Source organism: Mandrillus leucophaeus, unplaced genomic scaffold, assembly GCF_000951045.1.
Source record: "Mandrillus leucophaeus isolate KB7577 unplaced genomic scaffold, Mleu.le_1.0 Scaffold1042, whole genome shotgun sequence".
Lineage (NCBI taxonomy): Eukaryota > Metazoa > Chordata > Mammalia > Primates > Cercopithecidae > Mandrillus > Mandrillus leucophaeus.
Window position 1 is genome coordinate 1,481,638 of NW_012098566.1, and position 5,456 is coordinate 1,487,093.

The 5,456-nt window shown below is 43.6% G+C and overlaps 1 pseudogene; it reads left to right on the top strand.

Annotated features, from left to right (window-relative positions):
* Positions 1-4,578: 4,578 nt before the first annotated feature.
* On the top strand, positions 4,579-5,054 carry LOC105539976 (annotated as a pseudogene).
* Positions 5,055-5,456: the final 402 nt, after the last annotated feature.

Consider the following 5,456-nt stretch of genomic DNA (forward strand, 5'->3'; position numbering starts at 1 on the left):
AGGACAGGGGAATTTTTGCGCTTCTTCCCACTTTCTCAGTTGGTATCTGCCATCTTGTGCCTCTGGCTTGATAAACAATGTGTAACCATGTATCTAACTAAACAATAACATAATGTGCAAGGCTTTGTCCAGGGCCTAGGGAAGGCTCCTAATCCTATCTTATGTATTACTGAGGTGGGGGAACAATCTGTAGCTTAGCTACTGGACATGCCTAATAGGTAAAGAAATGAATTTCCAATAGTCCCTGCCACTAATCATTTTGAGGCAGCTGAGGATGGAGATTAGGAGCGATTGGGGAAGAGGATATAGAATAGAGCTCCTCGCCACATAGTGACTTGTATCACTACACTTACACCTGAAAATGGTAAACTTATTATTCTCATCAGTTTGATTCAGAAGGGAAGTGTTCTCCAATCTCGCAATTCAGGTCTTCCCATCTCTCTCCCACTGAATTTCCCCCAAGAACATGGAGACTAACCATACTCACCCAGAGAAATCTGCCTTGACCTGGTGGCCACAGTTACCATCCAGGGCATGTAACAGGCAGGTGGCCTTGGGGCTCTGAGGAGGTTGTAAGGACCCACTTTGTGGCAGTATGTACCTTCCTCTTGCTCCTTCATGTGCACTTTTAAATGTCAGCAGCTGCAATAATTTGCTGTCAATAAACATCCCACACAGCTTTTGAACATAAGAAATAGATTACATCATTTTACAAAAGCAGAGATGTGTCAACTGTAAATCTCAGCTACCACAGCGTATGTACCAGAGTCAAGGCTTTTGCAAGACACATGGCTACCTTTCTGAGAAGGTGGTGAATGGCTCTAACCAGGCACCGTGACCTTGTTGCATCAAGACCACAGCAGAGCAGGGGAGTTTTTCCTAGAGAGTTTAAAGCCCTTTTCCATTTTTAATAAACCACACCTCAGTTTTCATCCCAGTGTCCTGCACACACACATTTTCCTTTGCCCTGTATGAACTTACCCCTTGGAGGCTCGAGGCCCTCTGGGATATGGGAGCAGCTTCCTCACTCGGGTGCCTCCCATCCATCTCTCTAACTTAGTGGTTCCCAGCCAAGGGTAATTTTGCATCTGCCTTCCCTAAAAGATACTTGGTAATGTCTGGAGACTTTCTGGTGGTCACAACTGGAGGCTTGCTATTGGCATTAAGAGGGTAGAGATCAAGGATGCTACTAAACACCTTGCACAGAACAGCCCCACAACAAACTGTCTAGCCCAATGCATTAATAGTGCCAAACTTATGGAACTGTGCCATCAGCAAGGACAGCCTCTTGGTCCACAGTTCATGGTCTGTAATTCCATTCTGCTCTCCTCCACATCTGCTCTTTTGGAAGAGGAGTTCCCCTCCCTCACTATCCACCTTCTTGAACACCCACTTGCTGCCTCCAGAGCTTCGCTCGCTCCAACATTTCCCTTTCTCTTACATCCTTTATCATTCCTCCTCCAAGTCCTTGATTTCTCTTTGTACATACGAACCCGGTTTTCCTAACTTAGAAACCCACACAATTGATGTTAAGTGACTGGTGATTTAAAAAACCTTCTCTGAACCCTTTGAAATACACCCTCTTTCTTTTCAACTGGAAAATTTCTCCAGTTAGTGAAAGTGTCTTTGTTCCCTCTGTCCCTCCCCTCCCACCCACCCGTTTTTTGTGCTGCTGCTTCTCCCTCAATCTCTTAAGTGGCCTTAGCTTAGACTGTAGGCTTCTCAAGACATTTAGGATGGTTGACCACTTGCTCTTTCATAAAGCTCTCCCCTTCCTTGGCTGCTATGTGTGCATTCAATTACCCTAAAGCTGTTCTGCTGTCTCTTTTTAATAATCATTAACTGACAATACAATGAGAACATTTAGAAGGTTTTTTTTTTTTTTAACGAAGTTTTCTTGCCACATGGTGTTGATAACACAACTCCTAGCATCTGATGTGTGAATAGTGAATTGGCAATAGATTTCGGGTATCACTAAAAATCTCTTTGAACATCTTTACAAATCACAAACTGCCATCCATCCTGCGTTTGGGTTTCAATTTCTACAACAAAATGCTGAGGTGAAAGTTGACTGTGGCAGCCTCTCTGTCTTTGACAGCTCCACTCCTTCTTCCCATGTGGTTGGCTCAGACTACACTGCCCTTGAGTTTTTGTTCACTAGCATAACTCCAATTTTTACTTTTATATTTTTGCTTAAACTGTATCTATAGACCCAGCCATGTCTTTTCTCTTAGGCTCATAGAGCACATCTATATTCTCCTCTGAACTTACCAGTTTTATAAAGAAGGGAGGGATTCTCCCTTCAAATTATCTCATGTGACTACACATTTGGTGTGACCTTTGGATTGTCACTGGCCTTTACAGCAGGGGTGACCAAAGCGGTCTGCCCATTTGATCGATTCCTGCTGAGGTATTACTGCCTGGCTTTATGGAGTGCTCTTCAATCCCTTCAGGTGCTTTTAATTTTCAAAGATCTTCGGAAGCATCTTCCATTCCTTTCTGACCCTTTGCCATTTGACAGGTTCTCTCAGAGCGTCTGCATCTCCTTGCAGACTCTGCAGACCACATCCTGGGCTCCTTTGCACCCCTTGCAAGGTGTGGTGGACTGAAATATTCTTGCACCGTCTTTCTTTCTGCTATCTTCTCCAGTGCTGTCACTGCTGCACTATGTTTGTGTTGGAGTTTGTGTGGACAGGCTGAGATTTCTTTGGAGGGCCACAGGTTACTCTTCACTGGGACTAGAAAGGCAGTTCAGTGTCTTTCAATGTCACTCTTCTAATGTTTCTAAAGCTTCCTTTCTCTCTACCTCCCTGTTGTATCAAGTTTCCAGCACAGAATGGAGATGGGGAGGTTGAAATCTAGGCATCTTACTTCATTACTGATTTTACTCTTCCCCGCACCTCCCCACCTCCCACCCCATAACATCGCTCAGATTAGAAAAAGTGAGCTTCATGAGCTTCAGGGTTGTCTTCCTTTGGGTTTGTGCCTAACCTGGCATGGAGTAAGTGCAACAACCGTCACACATACCCTGAAGGTTGGGTTGATCCAGGCTATTGTAGCCCTTGATGATTGAATATTTTCTTTTATGAATGCCTATAACACTTTGGGTCCATAATACTCAAAGATAATGCATCATTATATTGTTAATTATATCATTATGTCCACAACCTTCCTGTAAAATTTGGTCGCAAGAACTTCAAAGGCTGTAGCCTCTGTCTATGGTGTCATGGAAAGATATTTGGTATTTATCCTTCGTTTCTAGTATAGAGCTCCTAAAGTGCTTGGAATTTCCTGAGTGATGAGTGTGATAAGGGTGTCCTTTGTTCTAATGAAGTGACTCTTGATAGGCCCCTAGATAGTTTCAGGATGAAGACTGGTTGCCAGAAAGACCAAGACATGATTAGAGGTTTGGGACTTTCAGACCCACCTGCAATCTCCCAGAAGGTGAGAGGAGCTGGACACTGAGTTAATCACCCATAGCTAATGATTTAATTAATCATGCCTAGGTAATGAAGCCCCTATAAAAAGTCTTAAATGATGGGGGTTCGGGAGCTTCTAGGTTGGTGAACACATTGATGTGCTAGAGGGTTGCATACCCAGAAAGAGCATGGAATCTCCACTTACAGCTCCCCACCCCCATACCTTGTCCTTTGCATCTCCTCCACTTGGCTATTCCTCTATTATATCTTTTTTCTTAAACTGGTAGATGTAAATAAAGTATGTTCCTGAGTTCTGTGATCCTTTCTAGTAAATTATTGAACCTGAGAAGGGGGTCATGGAAACCCCTGATTTATAGCTGGGTGGTTAGGGGTTCAGGAGACCTGGAACTTGCAGCTGGCATCTGAAATGGGGGAGGGCAGTCATGTGGGACTGAGCTGGTAACCTGTGGTGTCTGCACCAACTCTAGGTAGCTAGTGTCAGAATGGCATAGAATTGTTGAATACCCAGTCTGTGCCTGGAGAATCAGAGAACTGGTTCCTCTGAGGAAAAAAATAACCAAAATCAAAACCAAAGGATCTCTCTCATTTGGTATTAAGAGGGCAGGAGGGTTGTGAGTAAAAACAGCTCACTGTCATATAGGTTTTACATTCCAAGGCCTAGGAGTATACCATGACTTTCAGGAGTTTGAATAGACTCCCTGCTAGTGTGAGAGAACATGCTTTGAATCACTGAGGGCAAGTTAGGTGAAGACCATTGTAGTCATTTTGAGTTGAAACGGAAGAAAAGAATCAGAAACTACTGGTCAAATGTTCTTCCCACAAGGTGTCCTTTTACCTCCTGTTACTGAAGGCTCCTGCGTTTCGAGTCAACATGCCTACCTATCTCAATTCCTCAGTAAATGGAGACCATGGAGCCTCTGATCATGATAGTATTCCCAGGTTCATTTGACTTATACAGACCATAGATGAGAGACTGGACCTCGATTTTGGGGGTCTCTACATGTGACATAGAAGAGGGGAAAATGGGGAGGTAGTAGATGTCCTACTAAGGGTAAGTAATGATCCCAAACCATGATTATGAGTAAAACTCTATCTGATCTTTTCAGCCGAAGCCACCATCTTCCAGTAATTTGCCAAAATGACGAATACAAAGGGAAAGAGGAAAGGCATGCTGTATATGTGCTCTAGGCCTTTTAGAAAACATGGAGTTGCTCCTTTGGGCATGTATATGCGAATCTATGAGAAAGGTGATATTGCAGACATCAAGGGAATGGGTACTGTTCGAAAAGGAATGTCCCACGAGTGTTATTTCAGCAGAACTGGAAGGGTCAGTGTTGCCCAGCATGCTGTTGGCATCGTTGTAAACAAGTTAAGAACAAGATTATTGCCGAGAGAGTTAATGTGCACATTGAACACATGAAGCACTCTAAGAGCTGAGATAACTTCTTGAAATGTGTGAAGGAAAATGAGCAGAAACAGGAAGAAGTCAAAGAGAAAGGCACCTGGGTTCCACTGAAGGACCAGGCTGCTCCACCCAGAGAAGCACACTGTGTGAGAACCAATGGGAAGGAGCCTGAGCCACTGGAAACTCATCCCTGTGAATTCATGGCATAATTGGAGCTAAAAAAAAAATAACTCTGGACTGTAAAAATGTTTCTCTTCATTGAGTAGAAGTGTGGTGTCCTCTCCCCCAAAGAAATATTTAAAGCAAATTTTAACTGTGTCCTAATTCATTATGTAATGTATTTACTATTCAAATGTAACATATTTCTTGCTGAAAGATGTGAGGTGTTTTATTGTGCAACGAATTACCCAGCTGGTTAGAAAATGGCCAGATAGGCTGGGTGCGGTGGCTCACGCCTGTAATCCAGCACTTTGGGATGCTGAGGCAGGTGGATCACAAGGTCAGGAGTTGGAGACCAGCCTGACCAACCTGGTGAAACCCTGTTTGTACTAAAAATACAAAAATTAGCCAGACATGGTGACGCATGCCTGTAATTCCACCTACTCAGGAGA